The sequence below is a fragment of the Papio anubis genome, chromosome 1, assembly GCF_008728515.1.
Source record: "Papio anubis isolate 15944 chromosome 1, Panubis1.0, whole genome shotgun sequence".
NCBI classification, from domain to species: Eukaryota; Metazoa; Chordata; class Mammalia; order Primates; family Cercopithecidae; genus Papio; species Papio anubis.
Window position 1 is genome coordinate 86,834,378 of NC_044976.1, and position 23,280 is coordinate 86,857,657.

The 23,280-nt window shown below is 38.2% G+C and overlaps 1 long non-coding RNA gene across 3 annotated transcripts in view; it reads right to left on the reverse strand.

Annotated features, from left to right (window-relative positions):
- The window catches only part of LOC103881361, a 106,461-nt gene that overhangs the window by 38,838 nt on the left and 44,343 nt on the right, over window positions 1–23,280 (reverse strand). Inside the window, exon 11 of one of the 3 annotated variants that reach the window (XR_004176088.1) lies at window positions 16,758–16,925. The exons of the other annotated variants lie outside the window; for them this stretch is intronic. This is a non-coding gene — a long non-coding RNA (uncharacterized LOC103881361). The remainder of the gene's footprint in view (window positions 1–16,757; window positions 16,926–23,280) is intronic. 3 annotated transcript variants of the gene reach the window in all.

Sequence of the window (23,280 nt, forward strand, 5' to 3'; positions counted from 1 at the left end):
AAAAGTGTTTCCTGTGTTCAGATGACTTAAAAGGAGCTCAAAGGAAATTCACCAAATTTAAATAAAAATTCATTATCCTAAAGAAAATAAGCCTGCAAATTAAAGCCAAAGCAGCCACCACCCTGAAAAGAAGCCTATGGTAAAAGACAGCCCTCCCTACAAGGAACACACTCTTCTACTCTTCTTATTCTCTTTATGCATGCCCCTACATTTATATATGCAGAGTAAGTTATTTATCTGATGTGATCAGCAAGTGAGATGCCTTGATTGATGTGTTTGACCAGGAAGACAGGAATTAAACATTTTTAAGCACTTGTATGTGGCAAGCATGGTCCACTGTATTTCATATCATTCAGTCCTCACAATATCCTGCAAGGTAGGTATTGTTATACCCATTTCTCAGATGCAAAAACTGAGTGGAGAGACGTTACCTAACTTTTCTGAAGTTACTTGGCTAGCCAATAAAAAGCTGTGATTTAAATCAAATTAATTCCAAAGCTCCTACTCTTATAAATTCACCATGCTGAATATATATATCACAATATATACAAATTACTAGTTTCTGGAGAATTCGAATATGACACAAATACATTTGGAACATGAGAAACATAATTTATTCTCTTCGAAGATCCAGAAAACATTTTTTGCCATGCCCTAGGGTCATCATTATACACATTAATTATCCTTTCATTATCAATATATCAGAAGTGTCTATTATCGGAGACTTATGATTAATGATTAATGTAATAACAAAGAATATATCTGTACATGTACATTCTATCTACGGGAACATGACAAATTTGAGACTTCCATGACATCTAGGCAACCATTTCATGATTGAACATTAAAGCGTGATTTTTTATTAAGCATAATTTTACAGGGCTGTTTGCACATTGCCCTCACATGAACCTTTTAGAACAGAACTTATTCAGTGCATAAGAGTGTGACATGCTCATCTTCATACTTACCCTTTAAACTTCATACTTACCAGGGCACACAGGGTCCAAGCCTAACATCCAAATCCCCAAAGAGCTACTACTTTTAATTACTAATTAGGCATGAACTGGAGTAACCCCTGTCACCTGCCAAAGGAAAAGATGCTTTCATTTGTTTTTCCAAATTCTCAAACTAAAGATAACCCTAAACAAAGTCACTTACATCACATGACCACTATAGGGCCAAACACTGTTTAGCTCCTCTAGGCAGAATTTGGATTTTTAAAGAAATTTTTAATGACTGAATATTTTCCTGGCTCAAAACGTAGATTATCTAATGGTAACTTCTCTATCCTGGACTACGAATTAAGGAGAGATATGGAAGACTTGAGGTGCCTCCTTAGCAATTCATTACCTTCCTAGCTGCTTACTCTACTAGGCTGACCATGATTTTCCCCACCCTAAAGGTGAATCTCAGTGGACACTCTCATCCTATGCCAAATACAAAATTGTAATCATTTTTCTGTTTCAGTCTTTGTATTTCTGCATTGCTATGGAGTGTTAGACTGGGCAAGCTGAAGAAAGGTAAAAATAAATGTGTGTGTGTGTGTGTGTTTATGCATGCATATCCACAGTTTAAATGAACCTAGATCTATTGATGTTTTCTGCACAAGTTCCATTTTAAATGATACAGATACATGCCATAGATAGAAAATCTTCTTCAGATGACTTAGCTAAGAATATGATGAATAAACCCTTACTGATTTATAGGAACTTCCTGAAAGTTCTCCTATTTGGTATGTTGCAAAAACTAGGAAATATGCAGCTGTTAATATCAGAGAAGGAGATAGTCTGGGAAAAATCACGTGGTCAGATTTATTAGTGGTCTAGGAGGTGCAGAGAAAGCAAACAAACTTTACGTTTTGCATATAACATGAAGCTTAGGACATATTTCAAACTTTCAAGGGCTAGTGATATTTGGGAAAGAAGTGTACGAATTTAGAAAAACAAAAATGGTATATAAGTTTGCTAGAGTTGCCATAACACAGTACCACAGACTGGGTGGATTAAACAACAGAAATTTATTTGCTTATAATTCTGGAGGCTAAACATCTGAGATCAAGGTGTCAGTAGAGTTGGTTTCTTCTGGGGCTCTTCTCCTTGGCTTGCAGATGACTGCCTTCTCCCTGAGTCTTCACATGGTCTTCCCTCTGTACATGTCTGTGTCTAAATTTCTTCTTTTTCAAAGGACACCAGTCATATTGGATTAGAGCCGATCCGAATACCTCATTTTAACTCAGTTACCTCTTCCTATCGCCATATAGTCACATTCTGAGATACTGAGGGTTAGGATTTCAACAAAGAAGTTTTAAAATAAACTCAGTCCATAACAGAAGGAGGTAGCAAATATAATCTCATTCCAAGACTGTCTGTGCCCTCAGATGATTTCTATTATGAATGATGCAGCTTGAAGACCCACTGCAGAAGGTGAAATCAAGGCATGAGGTATAGATACCAAAGATGTTGCCATAGCTGCATGGACAAAGACAATATTAAAAGTAACCTGAGTAGATGGGGCAATCATTTCATAACAAAAGCTTTTAGTAATAATTATAAGCTTTGATATCAATTTTATACATATTAAGAGAAAAGAAAGCACATACAATCTATTCAAAATTTGATTCTTATGTTCCCGTATAATTGCGGATACTTTCATCCATCCATTTTATTCAATGTTTATTATTAATAGTAAAGCCTACTACATGCCATGCTGCTAGCAAAGCCCACACAATAGCCAGTGTTTTGTTTTCTGGTGAATAATAGCTATCAAAAGTCAGCCCTTTGGCAAGTCAGTTAACCTAGATTTCCTTTTAATTGCTGGGTTATTTCTTCTAGTTTCTAGAAAGACTGGGAAACATAAATTGTAGTGAGTTTTCAAATGTTTAACATATGTAAGAAACAATTACACATACATGTGTATACCATCGTGCTTTGTAGTCAAAAGTACCATGTCTGAAGTGAATATTTCCCAGGTGCTTTCATGTGTTTGGAATAGTAATTATTAATGGGTGTCCTTTTCTCAGTGACAATATTTGGGTTAGCAACAGTTACCAATGAGATCTGGAGGCCTGGCTGGTGCCATGAAATTTACACTCAGATTGTGCCACTTAAGGACTCCAAGGATTCATATCTGACTTTTCCCTTAGCTCTGGATTTGAATGGCATTTCTAAGGAAAATAACAAAAAGATGTCTATAAATCAGGCATTCCCCCTTAGGTTTATCCTTCCCCTAAAAGAAGTGATAAACAGACAGTCATGAGTCAGTGAGGTCCTTCCAGGCTACTAATTGGTTGCCAGCAAGTTTTCAGGTAGTTAAATCCAATTTTCAAAATGTCATCTTCAAACACCAAAGCTTGGTAGGGAAATTGCAAAACTCACGAAGGGAGAAATCACTGTAACACAGGTTGTCTCTGTTCATTCTTAATGGACTCCTATTACTCGAATAGACCCATGTGACTTGGAAAGTCTTTGTCTGCATGAAATTGCAGAGTGGTTTGAATATAGCACAGATGCCATGGAAAGCAAAAATGGACATTTTTTCAAATTGAAAACATGTAATGGTTGCCTAGTACAGAGATAAAAACTTGGCTGATGAAGTATCCCAAATTGACTTGTAAACTCCAGAAAACAAACAACTTTTCATTATACATCTCATTTCTCATCTCCAGGCTTTGGCAGGGAACATTCTTACTTTGGAGAGCTGGTCTGATGAAGAATGCTTTTACTGCTCCATTTCATGAAAACCACTGTTTGTGTCTCTGAGTTCAATAAAAAGTCAAAATTAGCAAGACAGCAGGAAGAGTTAACATGCAAGAAGGTTCCAAAGATCCTCTAGATATTATTAATCAGTCAGAAGACAGCATCGCCTGTTTTTCATAAAATCTCTTTCTTATAAGTGAAGCAAGCCTGGCATTGCCAACAAATGTCAATGCCATACAGAGAGAGTAGATAAATTTAGAGTGAATGATTTTCCAGTTAAATAGGGACCAACAGTGAGTTTATAATAAAACAATTTGCACACAGTTTGGAATATGACAATGGTAATTGTTCTTATGTTGAAAACGAATCTTTTATGATGTGTGCTGTGGCAAAGCAGGGCATGTCCTACCTAATATAGCCCTTCCCACATCCACACAGTACCAGGAACACCATTCTATATTTGTAACTCTTGCCCAGCTTACCTAAGAGAGTGGCACATTTAAAGGCATGATTAGATACAGGAGTTTTTAAACCCTTATTTTGAGCTGGAAATACAGGGTTCAATACCAGACATTTGAAAGCAGCAAAAGAATGGAATGTCCTTTCATCTTCAGCTGGTGGTTGATGTTTCTGTTATCTGGAACTTCTGAAGCTGTTTTAATCATGCTAGAGCACTGACTTTCAACCTGGCTCCACAGTGGGACCACCTGGGGAGCTTTAATAAACTGGTATCTGGGACCTACCCCCAGAGATTCTGATTTAAGTGATCTGGGGTGTGGCCAGGCACTGGGATTTTTAAAAGCTCCCCAGGTGTTTCTAAAGAGCAGACAAGGTTCAGAAAGACTGTTTTTTAAAAAAGAAGAAAACTATTAGATGACACTTTGTCATTTATAGCTACAAAAGTTAAATCTACCTAAATAGTTCATATCTCATTTTTACTAGCATCACGACAATCAACCAAATCATCACATAAAATGTGGAATAATAGAATATTTTAAGTATAAGGGACCCAAGAGATCATTTTAGTCCAGGTATTCTCAACCAGGAGTCCCTGGCCTCCTAGAAGTCCCCTAGGTAGTGTGTGAACCTCCTGAAACTGCAAGTATGTGCATTTTTCTGAGAATAGATTCTATCACTTTCTAAAAGGAGGGCCTGGCCCCAAAAAGGTTCAAAAAACACTTACATGGTCTACGTTCCTCAATTTGCAGACAAAGAAATGAAAGACCAACATGAAAACAGAAAATAATATATTTCTCACCACCCCCTCCAGGACATCTAACAATGAAGCCCATTATGGCCAGTATGCTTTTACACAAAACTGATTAAAATTCCCCCCACAAAAATGAAGCCCAAATAGACTGATGTTTTGACTAGATCAAGATTTTGGCCAGATAAATCAAGTTTTCAGAACTGCAGAAATAGTAATATTTTTGAAGAAGACTTTCCTAAACTTCACCGAGAAGAGGTTCACAGAATGAACCTCCTAAGTAAGAACTTTCCCCACAAAACTTACTTATCAGATTAAATATAAAGTCAGGAAATGAGCAAATATTAGCCAAGCCCAAGCAGAGATTATCCAGTGTTCCCAAGGTAGTGTTGGAACCTTAATTTGATTTCCTCAAAGTTTGTATCATGTTTAATTTATATTGTCCCACTACCTAGTTATTATCGCCAACCTTAAGAATTACTCTAATATCTTATTTCTCTTCTGATTTTTGGCCTATGATAGCAGAATTTCATAGAAGTTCCCTCTGGCAAAGTGTGAACAAATACAACAGGATAATCAGGTACAAGTTAGTAAATTCAGAAGGCCGGAGTGAAGCCTGTGTCCAGTCGATTCCCACAGAAATTATGATATAGCTTTGACTATGATAGACTAAAATGAGTGTGGATTTTGGGAGTCAAACTAACTAATTTGCTTTTGTAGAATAAGATTAATTACACCTCCCTCATAGGTTGATGTGTTCATGTAAATACTTAATATACCTAATGTAGAGGCTTGAAAATAATATTAAATATAATACTAAAATGTGATTCACCTCTTACTATCTTCTAAGGTGTGTGTTCTTTCTCCTAGATCAAGTAACTTTTCATAACTTTTCTATTCCTCTTTCTCACCTGAGCACTGCTAAGTAAAGATGAACATTAAAAAAAAAAAAAAAATTATCCCGAAGCAAGATGGCCAAGTAGGAACAGCTCCAGTCTCTAGCTCCCAGCGTGACTGACACAGAAGACGGGTGATTTCTGCATTTTCAACTGAAGTACCAGGTTCATCTCACTGGGGAGTGCCAGACAATCAGTGCTGGTCAGCTGGTGCAGCCCAACCAGCGAGAGCTGAAGCAGGGCGAGGCATTGTCTCACCTGGGAAGCCCAAGGGGAAAGGGAATCCCTTTTCCTAGCCAGGGGAACTGAGACACACAACACCTGGAAAATCAGGTAACTCCCACCCTAATACTGCGCTTTACCAAGGGTCTTAGCAAACGGCACACTAGGAGATTATATCCCACACCTGGCCCAGAAGGTCCCATGCCCACGGAGCCTCCCTCATTGCTAGCACAGCAGTCTACGATCTAAGGGCAAGGCAGCAGCAAGGCTGGGGGAGGGGCGCCCGCCATTGCTGAGGCTTAAGCAGGTAAACAAAGCCGCTGGGAAGCTCGAACTGGGTGGAGCCCACAGCAGCTCAAAGAGACCTGCCTGTCTCTGTAGACTCCACCTCTGGGGACAGGGCATAGCTAAACAAAAAGCAGCAGAAACCTCTTCAGATGCAAATGACCCTGTCTGACAGCTTTGAATAAAGCAGTGGATCTCCCAACATGGAGGTTGAGATCTGAGAATGGACAGACTGCCTGCTCAAGTGGGTCCCTGACCCCTGAGTAGCCTAACTGGGAGACATCCCCCACTAGGTGCAGATCGACATCTCACACCTCACATGGTGGGGTACACCCCTGAGACAAAGCTTTCAGAGCAAGACTCAGACAGGAACACTCACTGTTCAGTAATATTCTATCTTCTGCAGCCTCTACCGCTGATACCCAGGCAAACAGGGTCTGGAGTGGACCTCAAGCAATCTCCAACAGACCTACAGCTGAGGGTCCTGACTGTGAGAAGGAAAACTAACAAACAGAAAGGACACCCACACCAAAACCCCATCAGTACGTCACCATCATCAAAGACCAAAGGCAGATAAAACCACAAAGATGGGGAAAAAGCAGGGCAGAAAAGCTGGAAATTCAAAAAATAAGAGCGCATCTCCCCCTCCAAAGGAACGCAGCTCATCGCCAGCAACGGATCAAAGTTGGACGGAGAATGACTTTGACGAGTTGAGAGAAGACGGCTTCAGTCCATCAAACTTCTCAGAGATAAAGGAGGAATTACATACCCAGCACAAAGAAACTAAAAATCTTGAAAAAAGAATGGAAGAATGGATAACTAGAATAATCAATGCAGAGAAGGCCATAAATGAACTGACAGAGATAAAAACCATGACACGAGAAATACGTGACAAATGCACAAGCTTCAGTAACCGACTCGATCAACTGGAAGAAAGAGTATCAGCGACTGAGGATCAAATGAATGAAATGAAGCGAGAAGAGAAGTCTAAAGAAAAAAGAGGAAAATGAAATGAACACAGCCTTCAAGAAGTATGGGATTATGGGGAAAGACCAAATCTACGTCTGATTGGGGTGCCTGAAAGTGAGGGGGAAAAAGGAACCAAGTTGGAAAACACTCTTCAGGATATCATCCAGGAGAACTTCCACAACCTAGTAAGGCAGGCCAACATTCAAATTCAGGAAATACAGAGAACGCCACAAAGATACTCCTCAAGAAGAGCAACTCCAAGACACATAATTGTCAGATTCACCAAAGTTGAAATGAAGGAAAAAATGTTAAGGGCAGCCAGAGAGAAAGGTCAGGTTACCCACAAAGAGAAGCCCATCAGACTAACAGCAGATCTCTCAGCAGAAACTCTCCAAGCCAGAAGAGATTGGGGGCCAATATTCAACATTCTTAAAGAAAAGAATTTTCAACCCAGAATTTCATATCCAGCCAAACTAAGTTTCATAAGTGAAGGAGAAATAAAATCCTTTACAGACAAGCAAATGCTGAGAGATTTTGTCACCACCAGGCCTGCCCTACAAGAGACCCTGAAGGAAGCACTAAACATGGAAAGGAACAACCGGTACCAGCCATTACAAAAACATGTCAAAATGTAAAGAGCATCGATGCTAGGAATAAGCTGCATCAACTAACGAGCAAAATAACCAGCTAATATCACAATGACAGGATCAAGTTCACACATAACAATATTAACCTTAAATGTAAATGAACTAAATGCTTCAATTAAAAGACACAGACTGGCAAATTGGATAAAGAGTCAAGACCCATCAGTCTGGGTGAGTCTTCAGGAGACCCATCTCACATGCACAGACACACATAGGCTCAAAATAAAGGGATGGAGGAAGATTTACCAAGCAAATGGAGAACAAAAAAAGCAAGGGTTGCAATCCTAGTATCTGATAAAACAGACTTTAAACCATCAAAGATCAAGAGACAAAGAAGGCCATTACATAATGGTAAAGGGATCAATTCAACAGGAAGAGCTAACTATCCTAAATATATATGCACCCAATACAGGAGCACCCAGATTCATAAAGCAAGTCCTTAGAGACTTACAAAGAGACTTAGACTCCCATACAATAATAATAGGAGACTTCAACACCCCACTGTCAACATTAGACAAATCAACAAGACAGAAAGTTAACAAGGATATCCAGGAATTGAACTCAACTCTGCACTATGCGAACCTAATACACATCTACAGAACTCTCCACCCTAAATCAACAGAATATACATTCTTCTCAGCACCACATCGCACTTACTCCAAAATTGACCACATAATTGGAAGTAAAGCACTCCTCAGCAAATGTACAAGAACAGAAATTATAACAAACTGTCTCTCAGACCACAGTGCAATCAAACTAGAACTCAGGACTAAGAAACTCAATCAAAACCGCTCAACTACATGGAAACTGAACAACCTGCTCCTGAATGACTACTGGGTACATAACGAAATGAAGGCAGAAATAAAGATGTTCTTTGAAACCAATGAGAACAAAGATACAACATACCAGAATCTCTGGGACACATTTAAAGCAGTGTGTAGAGGGAAATTTATAGCACTAAATGCCCACAAGGGAAAGCAGGAAAGATCTAAAATTGACACTCTAACATCACAATTAAAAGAACTAGAGAAGCAAGAGCAAACGCATTCAAAAGCTAGCAGAAGGCAAGAAATAACTAAGATCAGAGCAGAATTGAAGGAGATAGAGACACAAAAAACCCTCCAAAAAATCAATGAATCCAGGAGTTGGTTTTTTGAAAAGATCAACAAAATTGACAGACCGCTAGCAAGATTAATAAAGAAGAAAAGAGAGAAGAATCAAATAGACGCAATAAAAAATGATAAAGGGGATATCACCACCGACCCCACAGAAATACAAACTACCATCAGAGAATACTATAAACACCTCTACGCAAATAAACTAGAAAATCTAGAAGAAATGGATAATTTCCTGGACACTTACACTCTTCCAAGATTAAACCAGGAAGAAGTTGAATCCCTGAATAGACCAATAGCAGGCTCTGAAATTGAGGCAATAATTAATAGCCTACCAACGAAAAAAAGTCCAGGACCAGATGGATTCACAGCTGAATTCTACCAGAGGTACAAGGAGGAGCTGGTACCATTCCTTCTGAAAGTATTCCAATCAATAGAAAAAGAGGGAATCCTCCCTAACTCATTTTATGAGGCCAACATCATCCTGATACCAAAGCCTGGCAGAGACACAACAAAAAAAGAGAATTTTAGACCAATATCCCTGATGAACATTGATGCAAAAATCCTCAACAAAATACTGGCAAACCAAATCCAGCAGCACATCAAAAAGCTTATCCACCATGATCAAGTGGGCTTCATCCCTGGGATGCAAGGTTGGTTCAACATATGCAAATCAATAAACGTAATCCAGCATATAAACAGAACCAAAGACAAAAACCACATGATTATCTCAATAGATGCAGAAAAGGCCTTTGACAAAATTCAACAGCCCTTCATGTTAAAAACTCTCAATAAATTCGGTATTGATGGAACGTATCTCAAAATGATAAGAGCTATTTATGACAAACCCACAGCCAATATCATACTGAATGGGCAAAAACTGGAAGCATTCCCTTTGAAAACTGGCACAAGACAGGGATGCCTTCTCTCACCACTCCTATTCAACATAGTGTTGGAAGTTCTGGCTAGGGCAATCAGGCAAGAGAAAGAAATCAATGTATTCAGTTAGGAAAGAAGAAGTCAAATTGTCCCTGTTTGCAGATGACATGATTGTATATTTAGAAAATCCCATCACCTCAGCCCAAAATCTCCTTAAGCTGATAAGCAACTTCAGCAAGGTCTCAGGATACAAAATTAATGTGCAAAAATCACAAGCATTCTTATACACCAGTAACAGACAAACAGAGAGCCAAATCAGGAATGAAATTATATTCACAAATGCTTCAAAGAGAATGAAATACCTAGGAATCCAACTTACAAGGGATGTAAAGGACCTCTTCAAGGAGAACTACAAACCACTGCTCAGTGAAATAAAAGAGGACACAAACAAATGGAAGAACATACCATGCTCATGGATAGGAAGAATCAATATCATGAAAATGGCCATATGGCCCAAGGTAATTTATAGATTCAGTGCCATCCCCATCAAGCTACCAATGACTTTCTTCACAGAATTGGAAAAAACTACTTTAAAGTTCATATGTAACCACAAAAGAGCCCACATTGCCAAGACAATCCTAAGTCAAAAGAACAAAGCTGGAGGCATCATGCTACCTGACTTCAAACTATACTACAAGGCTACAATAACCAAAACAGCATGGTACTGGTACCAAAACAGAGATATAGACCAATAGAACAGAACAGAGGCCTCAGAAATAATACTACATATCTACAGCCATCTGATCTTTGACAAGCATGAGAAAAACAAGAAATGGGGAAAGGATTCCCTATTTAATAAATGGTGCTGGGAAAATTGGCTAGCCATAATTAGAAAGCTGAAACTGGATCCTTTCCTTACTCCTTATATGAAAATTAATTCAAGATGCATTAGAGACTTAAATGTTAGAACTAATACCATAAAAACCCTGGAAGAAAACCTAGGTAATACCATTCAGGACATAGGCATGGGCAAGGACTTCATGTCTAAAACACCAAAAGCAACGGCAACAAAAGCCATAATTGACAAATGGGATCTAATTAAACTAAAGAGCTTCTGCACAGCAAAAGAAACTACCATCAGAGTGAACAGGCAACCTACAGAATGGGAGAAAATTTTTGCAATCTACTCATCTGACAAAGGGCTAATATCCAGAACCTACAAAGAACTCAAACAAATTTACAAGAAAAAAACAAACAACCCCATCAAAAAGTGGGCAAGAGATATGAACAGACATTTCTCAAAAGAAGACATGCATACAGTCAACAGACACATGAAAAATGCTCATCAATCACCCGCCATCAGAGAAATGCAAATCAAAACCACAATGAGATACCATCTCACACCAGTTAGAATGGCAATCATTAAAAAGTTAGGAAACAACAGGTGCTGGAGAGGATGTGGAGAAATAGGAACACTTTTACACTGTTGGTGGGATTGTAAACTGGTTCAACCATTGTGGAAAACAGTATGGCGATTCCTCAAGGATCTAGAACTAGAAATACCATATGACCCAGCCATCCCATTACTGGGTATATACCCAAAGAATTATAAATCATGCTGCTATAAAGACACATGCACACGTATGTTCATTGCGGCACTATTCACAATAGCAAAGACTTGGAATCAACCCAAATGTCCATTAGTGACAGACTGGATTAAGAAAATGTGGCACGTATACACCATAGAATACTATGCAGCCATAAAAAAGGATGAGTTTGTGTCCTTTGTAGGGACATGGATGCAGCTGGAAAACATCATTCTCAGCAAACTATCGCAAGAACAGAAAACCAAACACCGCATGTTCTCACTCATAGGTGGGAATTGAACAATGAGATCACTTGGACTCTGGAAGGGGAACATCACACACTGGGACCTATTATAGGGAGGGGGGAGAGGGGAGGGATGGCATTGGGAGTTATACCTGATGTAAATGACAAGTTGATGGGTGCTGATGAGTTGAAGGTTGCAGCACACAAACACGGCACAGGTATACATATGTAACAAACCTGCACGTTGTACACATGTACCCTAGAACTTAAAGTATAATAATTAAAAAAAAAAAAATTCTAAATCACTGCAGGCTCACTTAAATGGTCTTTGAGTTCTTAATTGTTTTTCAGGTAGATTTTACATTTATTCACTGAAGCTTTTAAAGTCCAGAGCAGAAAACATTTAATTAATGAATAAAAGATGTAGAATAATTTTCTTCCCATGTGCTTTGAACTGTTACCCCGATTACAATACTAGGCCAAAAATTAATATCATGAATTGAAAAGAAGAAAGAGATATATAGAAAAGAGCCAAATCTAAAAAAGAAGAAAGAGGAGAAGAAAGAAAGAAGAAAGAGGAAAAGAAAGAAAGAGAAAGAAAGAAAGAAAGAAAGAAAGAAAGAAAGAAAGAAAGAAAGAAAGAAAGAAAGAAAGAAAGAAAGAAAGAAAGAAAGAAAGAAAGAGAGGGAGGGAGGAAGGAAGGAAGGAAGGAAGGAAGGAAGGAAGGAAGGAAGGAAGGAAGGAAGGAAGGAAGGAGGGAGAAAAAAAGAAAGAAAAGAAAGAAAGAGAAAGAAAGAAAGAAAAAAGGAGGAGGAGGAGGAAGATGAAGACAAAGATGAAGACCAAGAAGAAGGAAGGAAGGAAAGAAGGAAGGAAGGAAGGAAGGAAGGAAAGAAGGAAGGAAGGAGAAACAGAGAGAGATTGATAAAGAAAGAAAGAAAGAAAAGAAAGAAAGAAAGAAAGAAAGAAAGAAAGAAAGAAAGAAAGAAAGAAAGAAAGAAAGAAAGAAAGAAAGAAAGAAAGAAAGGAAGGAAGGAAGGAAGGAAGGGAAAGGAAGGAAGGAAAGAAGGAAAAGAAAGGGAAGGAAGGAAGGAAGGAAGGAAGGGGAGGAGGAGAAGGAGAGAAGGAAGGAAGAGAGGAAGGAAGAGAGGAAGGAGAGAGAGAAAAAAATAGAAAGGAAGGAAAAAGAGAGAGAAGTATTTTGGCACCTACTCTCAGTTCTGGGCTGAGGTTTTAACTGAGACTAGGTGCCATGTATTCACTTATTCATTAAATGTTCTTTGAACACCAAATCAACATGAAGCCAGAATTATGTTAGACTGAGGGTGGGGTGAGGTGTCTGATGGATATTTTACAGGACATCATTTCAGCCTTTGGGAGTTCATTTTACTGTAACATAAAACTGCTTGGTAAAAATGTAAGGATATATATTTTTTATTTAATGAATGATATAAATATTAAATGCTATAATTATTCATAAAAAGAGAAGAGAGACTTAGAACAACTGCGGAAGGCAGGCATTGAACTAACACAGGAGTGACTTGGCTATTTCAATCTAGAGGATATAAACTCTGGTGCAACTGGAGAAAGCAAGTATTGAACAGATACCTAAAGTACTAGAAGATGTAAATCTCTGAAGCATAGTTAAGTCGAGATTCTAAGCAGGTGGGCTAAAATCCTAGGGTTGAGGCTTGTTCATGGGGCATTAAAGAAACTAATCTCTACCAGATGGTGTTTTGGAGTCCTAAGGGATAAGATAGTTAAAAGACTTGAATGTCATGACTATGAGATGTAGCCCTTGGACATTTTCTAAGCTTCATAAGCACATTCAGGACATAAGGAAGAAATAATTAATAGTAGAAACAAAATTCTTCAGAAGTTCCTTAAGAATGTAAAGAAAAACAAAATAAAGAACAACCAAAATAACGGCCCATATTTAAGTTTTCTTCTACTTTTTCATATATGGCCGTTTTCCAATAATTTGCAAAAATGCTTCAGAACTTCAAATAAACCTTGGACTACAGACATTAGCCTATGTCTCAGTTTGGTGCTCCCAACCTTGATATATCGGTACCGCTCAGAATTCAACTGATACCCAAGACACGTCATGTGGACATATTTGTGTCATCTTTTCATTTCTCTATCATTTTTAAAGTGGGAGACCTGGCTGGGTGCAGTGGCTCATGCCAGCACTTTGGGAGGTCAAGGTCGGCAGATCACAAGGTCAGGAGTTCGAGACCAGCCTGACCAACATGGTGAAACTCCGTCTCTACTAAAAGTACAAAAATTAGCCAGGTGTGGTGGTGCGCACCTGTAATCCCAGCTACTCAGGAGGCTGAGGCAGGAGAATGTCTTGAACCTGAGAGGCGGAGGTTGCAATGAGCTAGATCACGTCATTGCACTCCAGCCTGGGTAATAGAGCGAGACTCCATCTCAAAATAAAAATAAAATGAGAGACCTAAAATTGTTTGCCAAAACACACATCATTTTTTTTTCTAATTTTACATTGTTCCTCTTGCCAACAAAAGCAACTGTTTTTTCACTATACTCTCCATAGTTCTTAGGGAATGACCATACTTTCTTGGTGACTCTTATTCCTGAATTCTCTATAATAACAACTCTTTAGGCCACAGCCGTGACTCAGGCCGCAGAATACGGTTTTGTGCCTAGAATACTTTTAAGGGCTCATTTACACTTTAACAGTAAGACTTAACATGAATGATTCCTAGGTTTGCAGAGGAAAAGGGACAAAACATCATTTTTCTCTCAGCCTCAAACTTCGTGTTGGCTGCCAAGGGACACTGGCCCTACTCAGTTTCCCTTGGAACTCCATGTAAACAACTTGAAGCCAGGGGGAATCAACTAATTCTAGCTAGTAAGATCAAGGGTTATGTCCTTGCTCTGGGAATGCTAGCCTGCTCTGGTTATAATCTTACATAGATGAGCTGATAGATCCAATATTATTATATGAGTGCCTGCTTCTTCCTTATGGGTGGGGAAAAAATCAGGGAGGAGGAACAAAAGAATAAAAATAAAATTTAAAAAAAAAGCAGGAGTGAATAAGCAGAAACAAAGTTAAATATGAAGAAAAAAGAACAAATGAGAAGACAGGTAAATACGAAATTATAACTAAATTCTAAAAGAAATAAAAAGAAAGGTTGAAATGGAAATAATGTCGCTCCTAGCAGTGTTAAGCACTATTGCTTTCTTCTCCTACTTAAACCACCATTGGCACCTTTGCAAAAGCTGCTATCCTTTCCAAAGTTAAATGTAATTTATCTTAAAGGCACCTTACTGGTTAATACATCTTTACAATAAACACTCTGCAAAGTGTAAAAAAACTGAAGAAATAAATTGAAGTGGCTTTTAGTAGTGGCTGGGGGTACCAGATTGACAGCTTTGGAAATTGATGACTTCTTTTTCTCCCAAGAATAGATACAGCCTGATAAACAGAGGTGTAAGATTCCCCCAACGCTTCTCCAATAAGCCTTCACCCTGACAAAGTAATGGCTGCAAGGAAGAAAGAACAAGTCACCTTTTCCAGCCAGTTCTCTGCAGATACTGCTCAGGAACTGCCATTTAGCACCAAGGTGATAGGAGTATTTTCCTGACTACCAGCAAAACAGAGACAACTCACTTATTTCACTTGGAACAGTGAACAGTCAAATCAGATAGTGATAACTTTTAACTACCCTGAACTCTGCTGGATTCAAAGCACTGAACTTAAAGTGAAAGTTAACTTGAGTTTCCCATTTCAGTTTCCCACATCCATCTAGTTCCCTAACAGTCCCCAGCACTAAATCAGGTAATGCAGTATAGTGTAGCTATTTTATCTGGTTCTCCCAAAGTTATTTGAAATGAGTACTCTGCCATCCATGAAATCAAATGAATCTCAGGGACATTTCCATTTATGTGGTGTGAGGGGGATCTTTCAAAAGAGAAAGGAAAAGCATAAAAAAGGATGGAATGTTTCCAAGAGAACAAGTAACATGTATTTTCCTTTCCAAAAGAAAAGCTGAAACTATGTATGAAAAATTGAGGTGCATAAGTTAAAGTGGAGTCTTAACATTATTTATTTACGTGCCTAGCTTAAGAACCACTAAAGTCATCTTCATCACATAACCCTAAAATGAGCAGAGACCAGTATAACATGACTATCAGATTATCTTCAGTAGATGTTAGAAAACATATGCTTTGTTTATCTTGTACTTTTCCTAAACAATCACGCATAGCTTTCTTTTGTTCCAGGAGTCATTCAAGCATGTAAGAGCTCCATTAAGTTGAAACCTCTTGTATCTGGTTATTTTCCTGGAGTTGTAAACCTGCTGCCACCAAGTTGGTAATTTTCTTATGTTAACAGCAAGAATGGAAAAAAAAAAAATGCCAGCTAGAAAAGAGCTATTCGATCTTCAGTCTTTCTTCCATTAACTCTTATTAACAGTTTGCATTTTTTTTAAGGCAGGGTCTCACTCTGTTGCCCAGGCTGGAGTGCAATGTTGCAATTACAACTCACTGAAGGCTGGAACTCCTGGGCTCAAGTGATTCTCCCACATCAGCCTCCCTAGTAGCTAAGATTGCAGGCACGCACCATCATGCCTGGCTAATTTTTTTTGGTTTTTTGTAGAGATGAGGGTCTCCCTATGTTGCCCAGGCTAGTCTCAAACTCCTGGCCTCAAGCAATCCTCCCACCTCAGCTTCCCAAAGCACTGGGTTTATAGGCTCGAGCCACTACATCTGACTGAATTTATTTTTAAAACAATTTTAAACACTTACAATGTTTTCAAGGTAGAAAGCACTCATCCATTAGTCTGCAGTTCTCACTTATTGTTCCCTCAACTATTTTAATTCCTCTTCCTGGCTCTCTTCGCTCCTTGCATCTCAGAGCAAATCTCCAAATTTCTGTGCCGCATGGGCCTTCAACTGGTTTTCCTACACATTTCAAACCTTTTCTTGTCTTTGCTCATCTGTTAATTCATTCATTCCTTTATTCATTCATTTACTTAACAGACATTTACCTAACATTTCCTGAGTCTTCCCTTGTCCTACGTACATGTGGAATCAAATCCAAGAATAAATATTGTGCAGTGGAAAAGGCAGTATAACAAAAGTCCTGAACTCTAGTGTCATTGCTATCATTCATCAATTATGCGAGCTTCAGCAGGTCACTTTTTTCCTCTATATACCTGTAACAATAGGAGTTTGGTTATGTCATATCTAAGATCCCTTATAGCTCTGAAATCCTACAATTTTATCACCACCCCAGTAGCTCAGTGCAAACAAATTCATGCATCTGTGTTAATAACTTTGAGGTACCCATTCCAAAATGTTTACATTTTCAATGGCTGAATTATAAGGGCTCTCCAAAGGGAAGTTAAAAAATCCTAACTGATATTTTTGGCACGTTAGCAGGCTAATGGAGGAGTTTTTGAGAAGAGCAAATTTCATTGAGGAGATTAGTCTTACCTACTAGTGCATTTGCTGTCTACAATTCATCTCTTTTCATTCTCCCCTTTACCCACTTCAAGTAGGCTGTTACTTCCACACGTCCAATGAAACTACTGCCATCAAGGTCACCAAGTGACTTTGAGAGTTAAACCCAGTAGTCAATTGTTATTCCTCATTATATGTGCCCTGTCTTCAGCATTTGACATATTTGATCACCTCCTCCTTAATATACTTTCTTCATTTACCATCTGTGACTCACACACTTCTCTACCTACTGATCACTCCTCAGTTTGCTTTGCTAGTTCTTCCTCTTCACTACTTCCTCTTCACTTAGTGTTGGTGTGCCTCAAGTACTGAGTTTTGGGTCCTATTCTCTATCTGAACGTAATTCCTTATTAATCTTACCCAACTCTTTGGCTTTAAACTCCATCTATGTGCCAAATACTCTCACATTTATGTCTCTAGCCAAGACACTTTCCTGAACTCAAGACTTGCACATCCAGATGACTAGCAGACCCCTAAAAAAAGGACTCATGACATTATTGCCCAAACCTAATCCAACTAGTTCAGCTGATAGAAGCTCCATATTTTCAGATATTTTACCAAAAAAGAAATATTTGGGCGCATCCTTGGCCCCTTTATTTCTCTCATATCCTACATCTAATCCATTAGGACATTGGCTCTAGGTTAAAAATATATCAGAATTTAATCACTTCTCAAGTCTAATGCCACCCTCCTGCTATGCACCATTACTGTCTCTCCCCTGGAGAGCTGTAATAGCTTTCTAAGAGGTCTCTCTGTTTCTTCTATCCTTGCTCCCTTAGAATTTGTAATCAACACGGAAGTCAGAGTGGTCTTTTAAAGACACTAACTCAAATCCTCTGATGGACCACCAGAGTCTTCACAATAGCCCATGAGGCCTTACATCATCTGGCCCTCCATACTCTTCTGATTTCATCTCTTACTCTCCACTTTGCTCCCTCCGCTCCAGTCACACAGGCCTCCTTACCTCAAATATGAGAGGCATGGCTTTGGTGCTAGCTCTCTTTCTGCCTGCATATATTTGCATGACTAACTCCCTCACCTTCTTCAAGTTTTTGCTCAGTTCTCATCTTTCCAATGAATCCTATCCTGATCATCCTATTTAATCTGCAAACTGCCCCCCAAGCATTCCTCATCCCTGTGAGCCTGATTTACCCTTTTGTCCTATAGCGGTTATCACCTTCCAATGTTGTACATAACTTACCTGTTATATTTATTGCTTATTTTCTGTCTCCTCATGCTAGAATGTAAGCCACAGGAGGGCAGGAATCTTTTTTTCTTTGTTTGTTCATTGATGTCTTCCAAGTACCTGGGAACTATCCCAGGCACCTTGTAAGTGCTTAATATTTATTAAATGGATTAATAAATCAATAAGCAAATGGATGAATGGGGCATGGTCCTGTAGGTATCAGATTATCACCAACAACATGAGAAGCTACATATGAAATGTGTAAAGCCTCACTTTAATTATCTAATCAATGCCCAATCGTGCTGCTGCTTTTTGATTGTTCCTGATGGAGAGATGGTCTTTGGAGTTCATGTCTCTCCATTGTGGAAACCCTTGACCTTTCACCCATCAGAACCTCAAAACAAAACATACCTTGGGTTGGAAAGATATAAAGAGCTCTAGACCTATCCTGGGTGATTTACAATAAAGCCTATAAAATAATTACCTCACATTTCTGCTATAAGACATGTAAATGAGAAGAGTAGTATCTAACAGTTATTGAGCTCTATATGCCAGACATTATCCTGAGGTTTAACAAGTATAAATTCATTTCTTCCTTGCAACAACACCTAACTCCTGACCTCACATCTCTAGCTTAATTATTGGGTGAGTTCCTTCTGGACAACACTCAGAAAGTAACAAAAAAGTGCAATGGGTCAGAAGGGATGACTTGAAACTAAGGAAGTAAACCATAGCCCTTAACATTTCTAAAGAAAAATGTTATCTCTGTCAAACACAGCTGCCATATCTCCATGAAGCCATGTTGAGGAAATATTTATGTTGACACACTGAAGGTCAAATATTCAAGGGTAATTAGATCTCTCCAAGGTGAATTATGGAGATGACCTAGTTAGAAATAAATATAGAATTTTTGCTGTCCAGTCATAAATCGGTACTAGCCCGCCCAATGCACTTAAGCACATTTATAAGTATTTTTGCTCATAGTTTAATTAATTATTTTATATATTTCCTATTACTAGTCTTTTACAAAAATGATTAGCATAACAAAAAATTTTACTAGCTTGACCATACTCATCTCAGTATCATTTCAAAGAGCTTTTTATTATCCTACTTTCCCATCTCCATAAACCCAAGAAAGAACTCTTATTTTAGCTAACATTCTTGCAGTCACCCTCTACCTGCTAATCATGTTCATCTTCTGAAAGTTGAAGACCTTCATTTCCCCAGTTAGCTTCATCAGTTCACCCAGCATACATTTATTAAATGCCTATTGAATTGCAGGCATAGTCCTAACCACAAAGAAGCATAACCCACAGTCTCTCAATCAGAGAACTTAGTGTCTAATAGTAAAGGGGAAACCAATACAGTGAAAAAAGTTTCATATACAAACCTGAATGTCCATAAAAAGAGGACTAGATAAATAAGATATTTATGTTCATGAAATGGAATACTACACAGCACTTAAAATGAATTTAAATGAATAAATTAGATTTAAATGTATTAATATTACTCTTTTAAAAATTGAGTAAAAACAAGTTTTCAAAATGCAAATGCAGTAATTACACGGTTCTCTTACAAAATGTCATTTTGTATCACAAATATGAGAATATATAACAAAAAATGAAAAACATAGACTTGAAGGTTAGGCACCAAATTCAAATTAGTTGTTGCCACAGGGGAGGCAGGAGGCAAGTGGAATTGAAAAGTGTATAAAGTAGACTTCAACTTGATCAGTAGGGAGCTAATTCTTTATATAAAGAAAAATACTTAAAGCCAGTATTTTTTAAATGGTAAATTGTGTCATTTGGGGGTAGTAGTTTACATAGTGCTTTCCTATAACTTTTTTTCCAAATGTCTTACAAATGTATAAATGAGAGAAAGAGAGAGAGCTCACACTCAAAATACTACTCACAGTAGAAGGAAGTCCCAAAGGCTACAGGGATTGGGTCAGTTAGGTTGGCAGGTGCCACATGAGCAGCGCAGTAAGAAGGGCTGAGAAGTTACACTGGGGAGAGACTAGAAGCTGGGAATGCTCTTGGAAGCCTCCCTAAGAATGCTAGACTTGAGCCAAGCATGAAGGATGACTAAAAGCTGCACAGGGTGAGATGAGCAAAGAAGGTATTCCAAGAAGGAGAAACAGCCAATACAGGAAAGAATATGGAGCATTTTGCAGAGATGGAGCCTCAAGACACAGTCGAGAGTCTGCATTTTAATTTTGCTATTTACTAGCTTGGTGACTGTGGGAGGGTCACCTGATCTCTCTGAAATTGTTTCTCCAACTTGAACGTGGGGTAATACTATATTCTTGGCTGCGTTGTTGCACAGGCTAGAGAAAATGTAAACAAAGATGCCGAACAAAGAGTAACACAGTAATTGCTCAGAAATTAAGATAATGATTAAGGATTATTAGCTGGGACTAAGACTCAGGTCTCCTGATTTCCTGAGTTAATGATCTTTTCATAACAGCACACTGCTGATTTTGTAATTAGCATTATTCTAATTTCATGTGGCCAAAAGTTTCACAATAATATACAAAGGGACCTCAGTGGAGTACTGGGCAATTCACTGAATCTGATATGAAAAATACCTCTCTTTTCTCACCTGCTCAACAGCTCCAGACTCTGTCATTTACTCAAGACTGTTAGTTGTTCCCTGAGGCCTAATATATCTGATTATTTGATATGTCCTATCTATGACCTTGAAACAATCAAAGCTGAAACTTTTGGTAAATTGGCTTTCCAGTTATTGAGCCAGCTGCTGGCTGAAATTTGGAATACCAAATTTGTCTCACCCAGGAAGTTAAAATAGGAGTGTTACATGTTGAATTAACTGGCTTTCATTTGCTTAACAGAAAACATAAGTATGCACAACTTTAGTCACATTGCTGTTATTGATCAAGCATTCGCAGAGCTCCTCAACAGACTCTAACATACTTTTCATGTTATTCAATTTGTTATGAAAATAAGTTTAAATAGCTTTAAAACAAAAAGGGGGAAAAGAAACTTCTGAGACTGAAAATGCCATGTTATGTGAATAGTACATACTATTCTGAAAGTCCTTACGACTCTTTGGTGAGATCCAATTATCAGTAAAGGAAGGCTACATCCACATGATTCTCAAACATGACACTTCCTCCAAAGCAGACTGATGGTCCCTTGCCACTCTACTGAGCCAGCTGCAGCATGTTCTAAGCCCAATTTGGGCAATTAAGTTATTTTTCTCAATGAGGTTTTAGCAACCATTATCACTATCCCAGAAAGTGGTCCTTTCTTAGAGATAAATTGCAATGGAAAACTATGCTTCTCTCTCAGCACGTATTTCCAAATTTCACTGCTCTGCATGGAGGAAAAGAAGCATATGTTGCTTCTCAACATCACTCACTTTAAATAACTGAGAAAGATGGGGTTGTTTCAGCCACAGGAGCAACTGACATGTACCATCCAGAAATCTTTGGTCTGACAGCCTCAGCTAAATACGCCACAAATTTGCATTGATAACACTTTGTTTTTGTGCTCCATACCTCTGCCACTACTACCACCCCCACCGCCACCAACCCTTCCAGATGATTTCAGGGCTCTTTCATCTTCCATCCCTCTTCCATACCTTTTCCTTCTCCCAAAGAACAAAGAAACAACTCGGTGATTTCTATCAAGGTTAATTAATAATAGGTACTAAAGGTACAAATTTTATCACATTGTTTTTGGTTTGCAGTAGGGTTGTCAAAGAAGGAATTTGAAATGAACTAAGACAACATGTCAGCTCTTCAGGAAAAACATGCACAAAACCGCAGCCAGTGTTGGTTCTAGTAGTTGGCATTTGGATCTACAGTCTAGGCAAGGGATCCAGACAGAAGATAGGCCAGGATTCAGCAATTCTCTTAACACGATGTCCTTCCAAAGCACACTAGAGGACAAAGAGCGGTGGTAAATTGCCTTCCTCTAACTGTTCTAAAGAGAGATATAACCCATCCCTGAGATTATTGGTCTAGTGTCTTCTATGGTTATACAACCTCCCAACAATTACAGGTAAGAAATAAATGAAGATAGGAAAAGCCTCAATTTTCTTTTCATTTTCTACTTTTGAAAAATTCTAAAATTAAAGGAATCTTTTTTCTTTAAGAGAAGTAGAGACCAATAGGCACAGTGCATCTAATGAGGCTTTGAAGGTAACATTTTGGTGTTCATCCCCAAAGACAGGCTGGTGTACAAATCTATGGGACTTCGATTAGCCATCACAGTTTTTCATTTTATTTTTTGATTAACTTTTTCATGCATAGCTGAAAAACACTAAACAGAATGAAAGGCAAGTGACTGTAATTAGACTAGATTGCCCAAGGCCAGAGAAAAAGAGAGGCAAATCCTGTAATTCAGCTCCTAAGTAACATCCTCCACATGATAGAGTTGCATCATACATTTTTAAATCAGGCTTTTAAAGTTTTGCATGCATACATTGAAATGGAAAAGTGTTTCTGTTGGGAAAATATAATTTGCATCAAGGTTTTCATTGTCTCTTAAATACACCTTTCCTCCAAATTTTAAAACGTATAGTACATAGAGATATGTTGAGGCAGGAAGAAAGGAAAAATAAGAAAATTTGAAAAAGGATAATAAAAGTTACATCTGTGAATGTAGTTTTTCAAAAACACTATTCATTAGTATACAGATTAAAATATAAAATAGACTAAGTCCTATTCTCTGGGTTGGCAAATAAAAAACTAAATGTTATATGTTTATTATGTGGAAGACTAAGTGTTATATGTACATTTTGTGGGTTACATACCCATATTAAAAACACCTGATTTAAACAAAATATGCTTTAATTTTGCAAAGGTTTTCATGTTATCTTTATGGTCAAGACATAAA